This window comes from Desmodus rotundus, chromosome 1 (assembly GCF_022682495.2).
Source record: "Desmodus rotundus isolate HL8 chromosome 1, HLdesRot8A.1, whole genome shotgun sequence".
In the NCBI taxonomy this organism is placed as follows: Eukaryota; Metazoa; Chordata; class Mammalia; order Chiroptera; family Phyllostomidae; genus Desmodus; species Desmodus rotundus.
Window position 1 is genome coordinate 185,513 of NC_071387.1, and position 12,736 is coordinate 198,248.

The 12,736-nt window shown below is 48.7% G+C and overlaps 1 long non-coding RNA gene across 1 annotated transcript; it reads right to left on the minus strand.

The window, feature by feature from the left end:
- Window positions 1-4,059: 4,059 nt before the first annotated feature.
- Window positions 4,060-6,199, minus strand: LOC128779673 (uncharacterized). Its single transcript, XR_008425747.1, has 3 exons — window positions 6,062-6,199; window positions 4,938-5,000; window positions 4,060-4,222 (listed from the first exon to the last, which is right to left on the minus strand). It is a non-coding gene; the product is annotated as an uncharacterized lncRNA (long non-coding RNA).
- Between the last annotated feature and the right edge of the window lie 6,537 nt (window positions 6,200-12,736).

Below are 12,736 nucleotides of genomic sequence, written 5' to 3' on the forward strand. Positions count from 1 at the left end.
GTGATCGATGGAAACAACACATGGATGGCACGTGATCAGTGTGTGAATGGCACGTGATCCATGCATGGACGGCATGTGAACACGGCGAGAATGTGGCTTGAAGTGGGGGCGGGGGTGAATGTGGCGTGAACATGGTGCTCGGTCCCCTCTCACCGTTCCTCTGGGGGGTTCTCTCGCTCCATGTGGAGGTCCATACAGGGACTTATTCCCAGGCATAGATGTCTGCCGGGGTCCAGCCTCGGCGGGTCTCAGGGTCCCCGAAGGATGGACGGCACAGGCGACGAACGAGGGATCAGACACCAAGTTTGATGCCGGAGAACGGCCAGCCCTTGTGGGTCTGACCGAACTCTAAGGTTTAATCAAGCTTTATTTTTATAGGGACTTGTTATATGACATCAAAGGAACAGGTGCATGGCATGATTTCTCCAGCAGGAAAAGTTTATACAGAAATACCAAGGAAATTTACAGGAAGTTCTACAGATTTGTTCATACTAAACAAAAGTTATTTTGACCAGGAGGGCTATCAATCAGACAAGCACAAGTAACTACATGTTCAAAGTTCCAAATGGCTATTGATCATTTGATGTCTAACAAAGTGTTCAGAATTTGGCATAGGTCAAAAAGATACGCTAGACTAGCCAGTGGTTATATGTGAACTATTAAAGGGCCTATGTGGTTAGGCTCTCTAACTCAGCCATCTATCTTCCCGTCTAGGTTCTTTCTTTATGCACTTTTCAAGGGATGATCTTTGTATTTGTTACCTCATGCTTAAATCATAATAGTTCACGTATTTTCCTTGCTCTTTTACACATCTAGTTCCATCAATTATTATTCCTGTCCAAGGTATATGGGGGGCTGTACTAAGGGGAACATCTAGTAAAACTTTTCTCTATTTTCCAGGCAGATGGCCTGCCCATTGTCTAATATTAATCTTCCAATAGGTAGGGGAAGTAGGCTGCAGAGGGGTTATAAGGGACTTTTGTTCTATGGCCAAGAAATCAATTTGTGCAATTGTGTTGGAATTCTGCAGATCAGTGGACCTGAAATACAAGTGCTCAAAAATCCCACCACCTAGTAATAGCAAAGACATGCAAGAAGAGATAGACAGGAAGTCCAGCCACAGCTGCCTCTGCTATGCAGACGCATCTCATCCGTCCCGACTGTGTCAAGGGTCGGCTGTTGGTGGGCTCCCGGCAGATGCCCACATGCCATTGCTGGGGCATTTAAATTTTTTCCTGTTTGCTGCTTTTCTAAATAAATCAGCTTGATTTTTGTAAATTGGCCTTGAACCCAGTGGCTTGGGTAAAATCACGCGTTAGTCGGGCAGTTTGTGGATGTTTCTGGATCTTCCCTACAGATGCCCCTGTCATCTGTCCCTCTCCGACCCTCCCTCCCACTTTAAGTTTCCACCCGTGTGGCTTGCTGGCCGATCGCTCCTGTGTGTCCCTTGGAGGTGCAGTGTCGGTGGGCGCCCTGGTTCCACTCCCTGGCACTGCCCATCTGGCACCCGGCACCTCTGGCCAAACCAGGAGATGTTTTGGAGGCAGCTGTGTATTCGGCACCGTTTTCCCTTTCTAATGGGGCGTCTCACTTCCTTCTGCGCCTCCTGAGGTGCCGCCCAGCTGCCCGGCAGCAGCGTGCCCAGCAGGGGCTCCCTGGGCCGCTTCAGACCGTTCTCCTCCTAGCCCTGTGTCCGGAACCCCGCGTGGCCCGGGCACGGCTACTCCCCAAGGTCAGCGTGCAGCTGCCCACCTCGCCCCTCAGCCTCTGCTCAGGGTGGCCCAGCGCTGCCTCCTGGAACTGAAGCAGGGTGTAGCCAAGAGGAGGGCCATAAGAAGGGATTTGTAATGGGGTCCCGAGCTCAAGGTGTTCAGGAAATATTAGAAAAAATATATAGGATGTCCTCACACCCACAAGCCTGAGCACGGGGAAGGGACATATGGAACACAGCCATTCAGAGCTGTTTTGGGTAGCAAGAGCTTTGCAGCTAACCCCTGGCACGGTCATTTAACATATCTATAACCTTTAACTGGTTTCATAGATATGTTAAATAGCTGTGGGCACATTTGAGCCAGGGGGATGGGAGCAAATTCCACCTAAAATGTAACTGGGAATAAACTCCCGCTGGTTACAGAGCCTGCGTGAGAGCACGGAGATGATTGGCTCCACGCCATGGGGCCACACCTGCCCGGACTTACTATGACAGCCCAGTAAAGCTGGAAGAATACAGGGATGCTGGCAGGTGTAACTGGTGGTAGGAGGAGTCGGAAATGGGGCTGCAAAGGAAGATGGGCGCTGGGATTTAAACCTAGGTGTGGCAGCCATAGAGAGAGAGGACCACGTGGTTCTGAAGGAGAAGAGGGACGACCACGAGGTTTTGGGGAAGAAGGGAGAGAAACATGCAGCTTTGGCGGAGTGAATAGGAGAGGACCATGTGGTTTTGGAGTGCTTCTTTTTGCCACGCGGCTTAGGCAGCTGAAGAGACTTTGCCGGGAAGACAAGGGGAGAAAGGACTCTTGCTGGTGGGCTGTGGCATGGGCTGCCACATGGCTTTGGATTAACTGCAGATTGCGGCAGCCACACAACTGATGGTGCTGGGAGTCTGAATCACGGACTTCTACTTCTTTTCCTGAGACACGGTACCCCGGACTGGGCAGAGGGAGAGGGAAGGACTGTGCATCTGTGGGTATTCTAGAGGACTTTAATATCTTAATGAAGACATTCAGTCATTACTCTAAGTCTGTGTGATTTTTAAATGAATAATTTCTTTCCTTTCAACAGTCTCTGGCATTGAGAGACGTCTTTCCTCTGGCGGTGTGCATTTCGAGCCTAGTAGGTGTGTGTGTGCGTGGGGGAACCTCCAGAGACAGAAAGGGGGAATCCTTTCTGTAAAACTTTATCGTGAACCACCCCCGCGTGTTCTATAACAGAACGGCCCGTGTGCTCGACTCAGACCCTGGGAGGTGTTCAGGAGAGGGACCCTCCCCACCCGCCAAGGTGTAACGAGGTCACGGACCCCCAGGCACGCTCCGCAAACAGATGTCCCCTGCAGGAGCCCCTGTCTCCGCATCAGGAAAAGGACACTTCAGTTTGGTAAATTATTACAAAATCAGCCTTCCAGCTAAAAAGGGCCACAAAACAATACCCTCGGCGGGGGGGGGGGGATGCTGCCAGATGGTTTCTTATTAAAAACCATGATGTTAAAAACAAAATAAAATTCTGTAACAACTCGACAGAGAGCAGGAGGGCCCCTCCCCTGGTCCTGCAGAGCGATCTCTGTAAAAAGCTTTCTGTAATTTCAGACTTTTATGTGCTCTACATCTCAGTCACTTTGGAAGCTCAGCTCGGCTCTGGTTTGGGGATTTCATGAGTGTGTTTAATGCCCACGTCTGAGTGTTTCGACCCATTAACTGCACCAAGTCGAGGTGCCTCCGATGCCTGTGGATGCCGCTCAGCTCCTGGCCAACCCTGCACCCCAGGCCTACCACCGACTCCTCGATGGGGATCTCGCAGTGCGGGGAGGGGACCCTGCCAGACCTCGCTTCTGACACACTCCCCTCTCCGGGTCTCTGAGTCAACCCACCCCCAGCTCCTGTTCACAGGTTCCTGACTAGGAGCACCCTGTTCTCCACGCTGCCTTCGCCATTGGACGAAGTTCAGGGTGACCCACGGTGGGGACTGTGTGCCAGACTCTTGGGCTCTGGGGGGCAGTTATGTGCCCACAGGAAGCCTCTGCTGGTTGGGCCGAACCCCCACGCCAGCTGCCCGTCCTCCAAGGGGCCCACGTGCAGGGCCAGAGGGGGCCTCATTCGAACAGCACGTCGCCAACATGCAGATGATTCCCCGAGGGGAATGTGCACCCCAACAGTGTTCCCTGCAGGGGAAGGGGGTCAGTGACCAGGCTCACATGGCCTCCCGTGCCTCCAAGGCCGCTTGCTGAAGGCTGGTCCATGGGAGTCCGTGGCCCGAGCTCAGACCGCCACACACAGGAGACACCGTCTCCCCAGAGCCACCTCCATGGACATACATCCGGTGCCTGTCCTGACCAGGTGAGAGTCTGCCGGATCCGACCTGACCCTCGGGGAGCCCCAGTCACCCATCCGAAGACAGTGGCTCCCCCTTAATGTCACATCTGCATGGGATTCCATCCAGAAAACATCACAAGTGGAAAATAATTCTAAAACAAATGCTCCTCAGCAGTTCCACAGCCAGCCAGCCAACCCTGGGGATGACAACAAGGGTATTGTTAGTTAGTGTTTATTATTATTACCATTATTACTATTACTGCAATAGGACAAACCCAGGGCCCCAAAGCTCAGGCGACCTGGCCTCCTTCAGCCCCGGGAGAGACGTGCTGTGTGTGCACCCTGTTCTGCAGGGGGGTGTGGGGAGGTGTCCTGGACAGGACGGACCCCAGCAGACCCCGTCTCAGCGTGCTCTCTCCAATGCCGTCCTCCCGCCCTCCCCGCGTGGTGGCAAAACGCTGCTTAAAAAAAAGAAAATCCCAATCCCGGATGTTTTGGGGGGGCAGCGGGGTGAACGGTGAGCCTAGCCCTGAGTACAGGTGCAGGTCCCTCACAGATGCTGTACTGGTACAAACCAGAATGCTGTCTGCTCAAGTTCACTACCGTTTCTCCTACTCGCAAACCCAACCACAAAAGGACTATTTCATCATCTTCACCCTTCTTGCTCCCAGAGACTGGTTCCCTGGGCTTTAACAGACAGAAGTTCTTGGAGCCATCCAAGCAGAAAGACAACCACTGGGGAGAAAACCAGGGTTGGGGGGGTCCTACGGGAATATGTTCCAAATGGATGCAGGTCTCCTTGTCATCCAGAGGCTGGGTCTGCATCAGGCCCCAGCTGCGACCTGGACATGGGGAGGGGAGGGTGCTGCCCAAGATGGGGGATGGGGGCACTTCAGTGTCACTACAAGTTACCAGGGTGGGAGAGGGCCTCCGTGGTGCCAAAGGGCAGGCACTGCCTTCCCCCGGTGACTCTGCCTGGAGGGAGGGAAGAGACGGAGATAATTAGGGTTTTTTCATGGAAATCAGCATTTATCCGAAATCAAAGACCGAGGATTCTGCACCATCTAAATGGGCTTCTGCCAGAGAACTAAAACATAAAAGACCATTGGTCCCCACAGCCCCCCGCAAAAGCAATTAAATTGTTCACCAAAGGGCTGTGAGCCATCAACGCCACCTGCTTCCTGGGTTCAGCAGGGTGGTACAGATGCCTGAAACTGGACAAAGATGTGGAGTTCTGGGGCCTCCCCGCAGGCCACGGAAAAGAAGCTGAGCCCTGGTGTGCCTCCCCGGTGCCGGACCTCCCAGGGGATCACAAACCAGGTGGGAGTGGCGTTTCATCCCAGCTCTGCCACAGTTTGGGCAGCTGTAGCATGGAGCCAGGGAGTGAATGCCCTGAGCTTTTCACTCTGGGGTGGAAGACTTTAAGGAAAATGCTGTGGGGGTGGGTTGAAGTCGGAGATAAAACGGGCTTGTGTTTTAAAAAATCCTCAGCACTGTCCAGTGAGGAGAAAAAGGCAGACCAGCCCCAAGGAGCACCCCCGTCCCTGTGTTTATACCCATCCTGGGGAGCAGCAGGGTCCCTGAGAAGGGGAAGAGCTAGCATGCCAGGGCTGCAGTTCCTGAGCCTGAAGACTGGCCTCTGAGGTGATAAGCCCTCACCATGAGTCTACTGGAACCTCAGACCCGGTGTCCAGGGCCCATGGTCCACCTCAGGCCATCCGCTGAAGGAGAGGCTGTGGCAGGAGAGGCCTGGAGACAGTGAGAACTCACAGGGGCCTGGAGGGGACCTGTCCCACCTTCTCCCACAGGCTGGGAGTTTCCACATCGTTTCCGAGTAAAAGCTCAGAAGTATGACCTGTGTCCATTCTCCTTGTCAATTCTGATCGCCCAGAGAAAGGGGAGCCCTCCTTGCTGTAACCCCACAAGGGACCCCACAACCAGCTGCATCACTGGTCCAGGAAGCCCCCCACGGGAGCCTTCCTCTGAGAAGGACTAATTGCTGACCTCCCCTTCTTCCTCTGGCCCCACGTGCGTACCTGGTGTGTCTGAGAGCCCTGGCCACACGGGTCGTGCACTCGAGTCAGGGACTGACTTTTCCCATTGCGATGCCCCTTGAGGACTTCCTGGCAGGGTGTGGGGGGCTGCACTGCTGGCGACCTGGGCCCGGGGCTGCCCTGGTTGGGACTCAGTTTCCTCCTCTGCGCAACGGAGGGGCAGGGCCTGCAACTTCAGGAACCCCGCCCAAATGGGAGCACCTGCAGGACGCCCAGGCTCTCTGTGGTCCCTGCCCCCTGGGGAGGAGGTGGGGCGGACAGGGGTGTGAGCCTGTGAAGTGGGCTGTAAAAAAAAATACTGAAGTATAACATACAGAAAAGTACACAAGTTCTAAGTGTACGGATGCATAAAAAGTGACCACAGTCATGTAGCCAACAATCAGGTCAAGAAATAGGAATTCATGAAAAAAATACTAACTCAGGGTAAAAATAAGTCAGCGTAATGGGTAACTTTGGGAGTTATCATCTGGGATGCGACACATCTGCTGGGGTGTTCAAATGTTCTACATCTTGATCCGAATGATGGTTATCATGATAGTTTACGTATATAAATATCATCTTGTACTTTTAAGATCTGTGCATTTTCTCTACTTATTATAATTCAGTAAAAAATAAAATTTATTAAAGGGGGAAAAAAAAAGGAAACAGCTCCGCCTGCTCCCTGAGTAGGTGAGAGGGGCCAAAACAGCGGGGAACCATCATCATTCCCAGAGAGAAGCCAAGGGTCTGGCGGCGGCGGCAGAGATTCTGGGGGGGGCTCTGCCCTGCTCCTCACAAGTGTGTGGTGCCCATGCCCATGCCTCCCCCGCCTCAGGTCCCGGGGACCCCGAGCTTGAGGACCGGTGAGGAGGGGGCTGCAGAGCTGAGGGCTGGCCATGGTGGGACTGCCGCATTTGCCAACCTGACCCCATGGCCCTCGTCTGCTCCCCTGGGGTCTTTGGTTTAGATGAGCCCATCTGGTTGGAGGCACAACTGCCCACCGTCCCCAGCCTCACATGGAGGAGCTGCTCATGTGGCTGCTGGGGGTCCAGAAAATTCACTCCTCCCCCAAATCATCGCAGCCAAGTCCTTGTGAGCAGGCTGCTCCTGCCAGGGGCAGGGGCTGCTGCAGGACCCAGCAGCCAGGGGATAGGTTCTTCTTCTCCAGGAAGTCAGAGAACAGAAGGAGCTAAACTACAGCCCAGCTCCCACAAGAGCAAAGCCACAGCAGGGGCCACACCAGCTGGGGCTGTCCCCTCCCTGGCCCTCAGGCCTGCTGGCAGCCCCGCCCCATGAGGCTCAGCCACCAGGCCCACTCAGCAATTGGATTCTGGCCCGAGAGGGTCTCCATCTCCCCCCACCCCAGGGTACCTTTCCTCTTGACTGTGTCCCTTGGGTCTCTCCCTGGAACACAAAGGTCTGGATGCCTCCAACTTCTCCCCAGGGGGTAATCTTTACCAGTGCCCCAGGAGGTCAGCTGTTTTCCAGGAGCCAGGACAGGCCTTATCTGTAGTTTCTGAAACAAAACCTTTAACATATACATTACTTGCTAGGCTTATAACTTTTAACCTTCAACTAAAATTTTCCAACTCTTGAGTCCCCTATCATTAGCAGTTTATTTTTAACTCTTGGTGTACAATTTTGAATAAATTTTTTTTCTCATTGTTTAAGTAAGTGGCAACAAAAAAATAAATTACAAATGCTTTTCAAGCACACTTGGAACATTTTTACAACTGACTATATTAAGCTAGAAAGCAGGTTCCAACAAAAGTCTCATAAAGTATGTTTATTACTCTCTTTGCCATTCATCTGGAAACCAGTCACAGGGTAACTAGAAAGTCCTTACATTTAGATGTTTTAAAATAACTTTTAAATAACTGTTCAAAATAAATCACAGTCAGAGTTGGAAAATAATTACCATACAAAAATAATAAAACCACTGCATACCAGAGCAATTTCTGTTTTCCAAAATGATAATGGCTTCAAACTCAGTGGTTCTCAACCAAAGGTGATTTCTGCCCCCAAGGGGGCTTTAGGCAATGTGCTGAGCCATTTTAGACTGTCCTGAGGGGAAGGGAAGCCAGGATGTGGGCAGTGAATAGAGGTACAGGATGCTGATAAGCACCTACTATACAGAGGACCATCCCCAAGGAGAATGAATTATGTGGCCAAAAAGGTTCACAGTGCTGAGAGTGACAAACCCTGCTCTGTATCCTGAAGAGTCCCTTAGAATACAAACAGCATGTCCCTCTGCATCCTACATGGGAAATGCTGCCTTTCTTGCAACAGGCAGCATGGAAGGTGAAACTCAGAGAACAAAAAATGCCGGTCATCTTGCAAATATTGGGGAGAAGTGTCCCAAGTTGAGAAGACATCTGGAAAAGTTCAGGAGACAAAGGAAGATCTGACGACTTAGGAGACTGAGTCGCACTGTGATAAAACTGAGTCAGCATCTGAGGATCCCTGCTTCTTTCCATTCCTCATAAGTCACATTAATAACCGTTTCATAATGTCACTTAGAACAAAGAATCTTACTCTGTTAGATGCCAGAATTCACCATCTAAAGTTTTCCTCTTTGAAACGTGGACATTTGCTACCTTGTGTGTTCCTCAGATTACCAAGTCGGGGGCACATCTCCACTAACAAACCACTTGAGATTTCTAGAACACCATGCTTGCTTCCAGGCTGTACAGTCCCTTAAAATGCTAAGAATGATGCTGCTCTTTTATTTAGTCATTAATATATCTAGGACTAACAAAAAGAATTTTTCTAGCTCCTCACATTACCTCACATCTTTCTATTTCCTTTCGAGCTTTAACTATTTCTATGTCATATACAGCTACCAAAATGGAATAATCATTACTGCGGGAGAGCGAGTTTACCTTCATAACTCATGAGAATCAACAGAAAAGTATCACAAATGGAATTTAATGCAGTGATGGGGAAATAACACGCAGAAATAAACATGTAGAAATAGTAAATTAACGATACAATTTTTTAAGGACTCAATAGCAACAATGCAGGTTTAAAAAAAACACTCGGAATACACCTAACAATGATGTACAGGATCTGTATGAGCGAAATTGGAAACTGCTCCCCAATAACAGAAACTGTAACAAAGGAAAGCTATCTTGTTCTTGGATTAACAATTGAGTATCATTGTATACCCACTTGCCAAAGTCGTCTATAAACATCATATACTCTAGATTAATACAGAAAAGTGGTCCCACAGGAAGTGGTCCCTTAAATCGGGACCCAAGATGTGTACTCAGGAAGAGTCTGGCCCCCCTTTTCTGCTGCCTACAGGGTGGCTCTATCTGGCCCCAGTCCCCTCACCTCATACCCCCCTGCAGCTCACCTCCTGTACCTGGATTGCATTGCTTGCATCACGTTTGGCCAGGGTCATCACCTCGTGACAGCAGAGACCCACGGCCAGCAGCAGCGCCTAACCTCCGGTCATCGTGGATGCTCATCTCTGGTCCAGAACTGCCAGCCCCTCAGGCCTGCCAGCCTAAATTTGCCTCCCAACCAACCCCACCCACATCTCTGTCCTGGTCATCCCTCTCACCTGCAGCCCAGTCCTGCCTCTGACCTCAGACAGGCCCCGCCCCTCATCTGTAGGTTTCATTTTTAGTGGTCCATTTCAACCAAAATAGCCAAGAATCAAGTATAGCTGTGAACATGCAGTTTAATGAAGAAATACATTAATAGTATATATCTTATAAAATTAAGGACCACTCTGAAAAAGAACTTGTTCAGACAATAAAAAGAAAAGACACAAACAGGGAGAAAATGTCAATTACCTAAAACAGGGTGAAATAAGATCAAAAGTGAAAGAATGGGAAAAGATACACAGGATGCTGCAAAAGCAGCTTTACAGTTGTTCACATGGAAAATAATATCATAATTATTAAATAAGACAACAATAAACTTTGTGTCTCGTACTCACAACTCTAAACCTACTTTTGCCCCACCCTGTATTATACAAACATAAACCGCATAAATATTACATAATAACATGCAGTAGACTTCAAAGTACAAAGCAGGACTAGAGATGATGAGTACTTCCTATCAAAAAGTTTCATTTAACCAGACGATCCAAATTTACCATGTACTTAATGTCATAAAGTTAAATTATATAGAACAGAGACACAAACAAAAATTTATATGGTTAAATCTTAATAGATTTAATAAACCTCTCTCATCAGGAATAGAGAATTCCTCTTTAAGAAACAAGAGACCACCTCAGAAAATTCAATAAGGGTATGAGAAACACCATGAGCAGCAAATTGGATTCAACATTGGATTCACAGATAACTGACTATACACAACTTTTCCTACTGGCCTGCCCTAAGGTGTTATTCCCAAAATGACCACGAGATGGCAGCAGAGATGCATGCTTAGAACGTTTTTTACATTGACCATATTGTAATGAAGATTCCAAAAAAATTCAAAGGATTGAAATTACATGAAGTATGTTTCTTGCTCTCATTGTAGCTGATCTAGAAATCAGTTGTAAAAAGTAACTACAAAGTTCTTACATTTAAAAGTTATGAAATACACTTCTAAATAACCCTCATAATAAATCACAATAGGCGTTTAAAATAATTGGAACTGAATAATAATAAAAATCATACATTAAAAACCAATTGGAAAAGGCAGTGATAACTGCACATTATGGACATACAGCTGAAAATTCACAAGGTTTGCGTCCATATTAGAAATGCAGGATAATAAATTAACTCCAGGAAAGTAGAAGAATGGAAATAGGCAAGGAGAGATGTCTGGATGGGTTTATACGTAAAACACTAGCAGTTATTACCTCTTTAGTTAGGGTTTTCAATTAATTTTTATTTTCCTGTATAATTTAAGTGAGCTGCCACACAAAGGCAGTCTCAGGTTGGGAGAAAAAAAAGTATGAGAGGAAAACTTGGCATAATTTATGAATAAAAATAACCTAGACTTCTCTGGTGACAACACCAGAAGCCTTTTCTCTGCTCACCCAGCCTGATCTCTGCACTCACAGGAGCCCATTTTCCAAAGTGCATTTCTTTGTGTGCAAATGCAGCCCAGCAGAGAGGAAATGATGGGACCAGACCAGAAAGGGCAGAGAAATACTGAGCAGCACAGGCTGAGGGGGAACTTGTCCCGGGGCTGCCTCACTTCAGGGCCCCCTCACAACCATGATGCTTTCACAACTAAGCAGCAGCACCATTGGGCTGACCCACAGAGGTGCTGCTTCATGATTCACCTGGAACAATACTGAGCTTCCTAACAACCTTGCTGCGCTCACAGCCATTGGCATCAAAACGGAGCTATTGGCACTACATAAAGTTTCCTTCTTCCCCACACCCCAACTCCAGAACTCCTGTTGGCATTGAATTGGAACCAGTGACCAGCACTTCGCAGATGCGAGATGGCACAGACAGACTCAGGACAGAATGAAACAGGGTGCAGCCTAGACGAGGGCCCCAAATAGGGATTTGTAATGGAGTCCAGAACTCAAGGTGTCCAGGAATACTAGGAAAATATATATAGGATGTCCTCACCCACACGAGCCTGAGCTGGGGGAAGGGACACCTGGAGCAGGGCTATTCAGAGTTGTTTTGTATAACAGCTGTGCAGATAACCTCTGGCATGGTCAGTTAACGTATCTATAACCTTTAACTGGTTTCATGGATATGTTAAATAGCTGTGGCCATGCTTTGAGCCAGGAAGCTGGGAGTGACTTCCACCCAAGATGTAACTGGGAAGCAACTCCCCCTGGTTACAGCGCCTGTGTGAGAGCTTGGAGAGGATTGGCTCCATGCCATGGGGACACACCTGCCAATTCACTGTGGCAGCCCAGTCAAGCTGGAAGGATAGGGGAGTGCTGGCAGGTGTAACCTATTGTGGGAGGAGTTGGAAATGGGGCTGCAGGAGAAGAGTGGCACTGGAATTTAAAGCCAGGTGTGGCAGCCATAGCAGGAGAGGACCACAGGGCTTTGGCAGAGAAGGGAGAAAACCATGCTGCTTTGGCAGAGTGGGGACCCCGTGGGGGTGACTCAGCTGATGGTGCCTGGAGCCTGAATCACACACAGACTTCTACTTCTTTTGCTGAGATACAGTACCCCAGACTGGGAAGAGGGAGAACGAAGGACTGTATAACTTTTAAATAAATAATGTCTTTCCTTTTCACTACTCTCTGGCATTGAGAGACATCTTCCTTGCAAAGACTGGGGACAAATGGCCTCCACTAAGAAGACACCTGGGAAAGCTCACAAGCCAAGGAAGATGGCACCTTAAGAGACTGAACCACATGTGATAAACCACAGCACTGAGGCTCACTGTCTCTTTTCGTTACCCATAAATCACTCTTCAGTAATTGTTTCTTAAAATAACTTGAAGCTATAATCTTACTCTTTTAGATTCTAGAATTACCATCAAACGTTCTCCTCTTTGAAAATGTGGACATTTGCCACATTGTCAGTTCCTCAGATAACCTACAGGCGGCACAATTTTACTTACAAAGTACTTCTGATTTCTAGAACACCATTGCTCCAGGCCCTGAACTCATTTATGATGCTAAGATTCATTTTACTATATTATTTAAGTACTAATGAACTTATAACTAACACATTTTACCTGCTCATGTCTTCATGTTTTATTCCAAGCTTTAACTATTTTTTCATATTTTAC